Genomic DNA, 5,574 nt, shown 5'->3' with positions numbered 1-5,574 from the left:
ACTCTCCTCCCCTTTCCACACACCCAGCTCCGTCACCCTTACCAGCAAGGTGGTGGGATGATTTCCTAACACCCCCTCCCCAGGCAGGACCTGTCCCTCCCCCTTCAGTCTGAAGGGATGGGGGGGCAGAGCGAGGGAGAACAATTTCTATACCGAGCTCCTCTTCGTCCACCCATGCTGGGGTGGGGGGAGTTATTGCGTCTCTTCACTAAAGGGTCAAGGTGAAGAAGGGCCGATACTGATGCTTGTCTGCTGACACCAGCCCTGAGATTTCTCAAGCAGCAGATAAAGTCGCCCCCGCCCGCTTATATTTCTCTGCAGGCGCCTGGAGACTCGAAGTGCAAACCCTGGAAATAGCCACACCAGGCAAGTGACTATTAAGAGCAGACTTACATGGAAGGAGGCCCCGAGCAAATGTCGAAACCAAAGTTTCTCACCTCAAGTACCATCTCTGGAGGTCCGAGGAACGGGATGTTTCCCCGCCACTGGCCAGAGAAGGGTATAACCTGCGTTTAGCAGGCTGAAGACTTAGGGGGCATGGTTCATTAATTATAAAGTGTTCATGGGCTTTAGTTCCAGTTCTGCCTTTAGAACTGGGGCAAGTAAGCAATGGGACTATATGTTTGTACAGTGCCTGGCACACTGGGGCCCTGATCTCAGGCGAGGCCTCTAGGCACTACTGTAATGCAAATAATCATTAGGAGAAGGAAGGAGATGAAGATTTTATAGGAAAGCACACAGACAGCAGGGACAGGAGTCAGTAGGGACTGCACCAAAGTGGAAGTGTAAACAAAAGCACAGGACCCCAGGTGCTACTACATGCCAAATAATCATCAAAGCCGTAGTTTGTGTTCTCTTTGGAGCCTTTGCTGTCCCAGGAGAGTAACACATCTGTGCATGGCAGGACTTTAATCCATGCACTGCTTTTCCTACAGACCTTGACAGTATGTGCATACAAGACTTATCTCGGGCCATGTCATTTACTATCTAAGGGGGGGGCGGGGGCCTTGAAAACTAGCAGACCATCCAAAGAAACAAGATACGGTCTCTTAATGGGACTATTGGAAGCCATTCTGGTTCCCAGGAGATGTACGGATTGTTCCCTTGTAGACTATGGGGTCAGCCGGTTCAGTTCTAAGACAAGACAAAGGGTTTGCCAACCTAGTGCCTGATTCTGCTGCCTTACTCACACAAGCGGCCCCATTGAGGTCTGATCTACACTACAGCCCTATATCAGTATAACCGTGTCACTCACCTCCCGAGCAACGTTGTTATATGGACCTAATGCTCCGTGTAGAAAGTGCTATGTTGACGGGAGAGCGATGGGAAAGCTCTCCTGTCGGCATAAAGCATCTTCATGTGCGGCATAAAGCATCTTCATGTAGACTTGCCCTCAGTTCTGAGAGACTGCTCACCTGACTGTGTATCCTGGGCTCCTGCTAACAACATGGTAGGAAACCGTCCGTGGCTTCAGCTGTTCTGTACCTGCCCAGTTAGTTGATTCAATTACTACTTAAAGTGGGATTAGCCAAAGCGCTCATTATGGGAGCTGAGTTAGGCCAGTGCTCAGAACTCATGAAAACTCCACCCTCAAAGCGTTAAATGCTGCTTTCTTTGGACTTCCCTCATCTCCAGACTAACTCATGACAGGGCGATGCACTCTCTTTGCCTTGAGCCAGGAAGTCCTGCTGGAGTATTTGCTACTGCGAGCTTGGTATTTATGGGCAATGTATCTTCATGGGAAAATGGACTAATCTCTTCACACTCTTAAAAGGCTGCCCGACTAAAGTCTGAGCCAAACTCTACCCTCACTTTTCATTCAGTCAGCCCCAGTGATTTCACCCCAGAAGTTAAACCAGGCAGCCTTTGGAGAGTTGAAAAGACAGCATGGTAACTAGCAACGGGGCCATTCAGTTCAAGCAAGGTGGAAATCAACACATAATCTTGCCCTTTACGGGCCTGACCTTGAAAAGTGCTGAGCACATGCAACCCCTGCTAATATCAGTGGGTGTTGCAAGGTGCTCAGCCCCTTGCCTGGGCCCAATTCAGAAAGACACCAAGCATGTTCTGTAAGTTGCTGGGCGCTCTTGCAGGATCAGGCCCTGCCTTTCTTCCTCCTCAGTATTCTCCCCAGCCGTCGTCTGCATTTTGGATGGTCAGCTCTCCAGGGAATGGACTATGCCTTCCCCCAGGTTAGTACAGTGCCTAGCACAATGGAGACCTGATCTGACTAGTAATAAATAGCCACGGTCATACTGATGAAGGCTCCTAGGGGTAGATAATGTTGCCACCACCCTATTTTGAATCAGACACACATTGTGATCTGCTGTAAACAGGTGGTAAGCTCTGCTGTGTGTCAGCTTCATCCACCTGCTTTCATCCACGCATCACCAGCCTCGGCTGTTTCTTTAAATTATTTATTTTCTCCTCTCTCCAACTCTACCAAGGCTTCTTGTGACAAGGCAAAGGGAATGGCCAGGATCTCAGTTCAGGCATGTGTTTTGATCAGGCCATTTTGCACAGACTGTGTATGTGGTTGGGTTTTGAAATCTAAAACAGATCCCACCTCTGCTTCTCCCTTGATCTGAGTTAAAGCCTCCGACTGTCGGAGCTGGAATGTTAAGGATGAGGCCTGCATTCCTTAATGACACAGTGAGATAAGCCGAAACTAGGAGGGAGCAATAGAAAGAGATGGTACCAGGTTGTAAAGGCTCTGGCGATGAGTGTTTCCCCACCAGGAAGGCAAAGAATTTTTAAAATGAGCCTAACAATGGAAGTATCCAAAAAACTGGAGAATTACATCAAAAGCCAATAAAAGAGGAAACATTTTTGGATAGGCCAATCGAACCCCAGAGTGAGCACAAGTTAATTCTTCTCCTACAAGGAATATAAAAACAAGAACATGTTTATTTAGCCTGTGGTCTAAACAAGCCTATGGAATGTGCACTGCATGCTATTTGTTGTACACATGTATTCTAGGTCAGGACCGCATTCCAAAACCAGTGGTAAATCTCTTTCGTGGAATTCCTTGGGAGTTGGAGCAGGCCCCAGCTATGCAAGACGTGTGTAATGTTTTACCCTGATCTGATTTTGCTTTGTGGCATACAGAATAGGGTGGCAACAATGGACTATTATTTAGAGCCCGAGTATTCATTTCATAATTAATTTTGTTTTCGTCTAGACAATATCTCTGTCTACATTCTGTCTCTGAATGCAAAATCTTATTTCCATGGAGTTTCCCTTTAAATTCAGGGTAGGGACTTTGTAGGCACTTTTGGTGCTATGTAAACAACTCATTGGGCTAGAAGGACTTGATCCTGCAGCCATTACTCACTTGCGTAAACCAGCTGGTATCCACAAGCAAACACTGACTTCAGCAAGGTTTTTGTATGAGTGAAGCAAGCAGGCTGTAGCACACAGTAACTGAAATGCCAAGTCACACAAAGGGCTGGTTCGTGGGGTCTAGCAAAGCAGCACTTGGCTCAGTGTGGGTGGCAATGCAAAGGGTGGCTTTGAGCTGGAGTTGGCCCAATCCTGGGGCTGCTCATCATGGGGTGTGAGTTAAAGCAGGCCATACTAGCTGCCAATAGCTATTACAATGGCTTGGAATAGTGGGTCACGATCGGGGCACCGGAACGGGGTGTGTGGGTGTGTCAGCGGGCCATGCCCCCCCCCTTTTTACTAGCCATAAGGGTGAGTGACAGGGGGAGGGGTGGAGAGGAGCAAGCGGGGGGGGGGGAAGGCAGAATGGGAGCAGGGCTTCGGGGGAAGCAGTGGTGAGGAAGCTGAGGCTCGGAGAAGCAGAGGTCTGAGGATGAGGTTTCAGGGGAATGGGTGGCACAAGGGCATGGGCTCGGAGAGAAGGGGCAGTGCAGGAGCAGGGCCTTGGGGCCAGCACCACAGTTCAGATGCCTGTGTCCCCCATCCCCCACTTTTAGGGCACTTCCGCCACTCCTGGTCAAGCTCCCTTGTACTGCTGGAGTGACAGACGCTCGCTCTATTTGCCCCATGCACCAGGGACTGAACCAGGGCTAAAAGCATTAGCTTGAGCTGTAGCAGCTAAAGAGCCAAAACACTCCAGCAGGCGCCTGTCACAGACTCATGCCCTCTATGGACGGTCACAGCAGGGACCTTTAACACACACGCACTTGCAGGAAGTAGAACTGAGGGGACTGTCACCTGGCTTTAGGGCAGCTTTTTTCTGGCAAAGCAATATCCCCAGTGCACCCGAGAATCAGGGCCCGGCTACACGAAGCATCTCATCCCCCGGGGAAAGCTCTGACTGAGATACCGGAAACTCGTGAAGAGCCTTTCCTGCCGTTTAATTTGCTTTTGATGCAAGGGTGTCCCACAAAGTAACATTGCAAGAGGGGAACGGAGAAGCAAGGAACCTTTTTGACGAAGACGTGAAAGCACAAGCGTCACAGCCATATGTGCCACAGGGCAGCAATACACTGTTTCAGGTTACGCGAGAATGCCTGAGGTCAGACTGAGAATTCACAAGCAACAGATCCGATTTAACCCTGTCTCAGGGACAGCAATGCCCCTTTGAAAGGACACCTGCTCTTCCATTTTCTAATTATGAAGAAGTGAAAATGTTGGGCCTTGTTATTACTTGGACAGGACTTTGAGACCTCCAGGGAAAGCACAGGGGACTGCCTGTAGCGATACCTGGTATCCTTCCTTCTCAGGACCTTCCTGCTTTGCACCAATGCAAGTCCCTACTGTAGACGCACTAAGTTCCTTGTACCAGTGCTGCTTGCCACAGTTTTAAACCAAGGTAAGACCCTAGTGAGTAAGATCCCAGAATAGACAAGCCCTGAGTCAGTCATGAACTGATGCCCCAGCAAGGTGCTAGAGCGGATGGTGGTGGTGGAAGTGCCAGCTTTTGGACAATAGGGGGGAAAAAATGGAGGTCTGGAATACCTGTGGTCATTATAGAGTCTATGGTGCTTTTGTAACAATAGGGGCAGCACATTGCTTGTCAAATCAGCTGTGGGTGCAGAGAAAAATATTGGCAATCTTATGTGTTCCCCAATAAACACATCACAGAGGCGGTGGACAATATTCCATACAGGGGGATGAGACTCAAGCTGGCAAAGACCAGGAGGTAGAGCAGAGGTGGCTACCCTGAGCCTGAGAGCCAGAATTTACCAATGTACATTGCCAAAGAGCCACAGTAATACATCAGCAGTCCCCCCCCCCATAAGCACCCCCCCTCCGCTCCCAGAGCCTCCTGACCACCAGCAGTCCTGCTGATCAGCGCCTCCCCCTCCCTTCCTGCACCTCCTGATCAGCTGTTTTGTGGCGTGCAGGAGGCTGGGGGGGAGGGGGAGAGGAGCGAGGGCATGGCCGGCTGAGGGGTGTGGAGTAGGGGCAGGGCCTGAGGCAGAGCCAGGGGTTGAGCAGTGAGTACCCCCGGGCACATTGGAAAGTTGGTGCCTGTAGCTCCAGCCCCAGAGTCAGTGCCTATACAAGGAGCCGCATATTAACTTCTGAAGAGCCGCATGTGGCTCTGGAGCCCCAGGTTGGCCATCCATGAAGTAAAGATTCTTTAGCGTGACCCTTCTAACT

General features: G+C 50.1%; 1 long non-coding RNA gene across 4 annotated transcripts in view; it reads left to right on the top strand.

The window, feature by feature from the left end:
• LOC119853011 overlaps positions 1-5,574 on the top strand; it is a 34,898-nt gene that overhangs the window by 11,133 nt on the left and 18,191 nt on the right. The window lies entirely within an intron of this gene.

Source organism: Dermochelys coriacea, chromosome 3 (assembly GCF_009764565.3).
Source record: "Dermochelys coriacea isolate rDerCor1 chromosome 3, rDerCor1.pri.v4, whole genome shotgun sequence".
NCBI classification, from domain to species: Eukaryota; Metazoa; Chordata; order Testudines; family Dermochelyidae; genus Dermochelys; species Dermochelys coriacea.
This window is presented reverse-complemented; position numbering and strand designations above follow the sequence as displayed.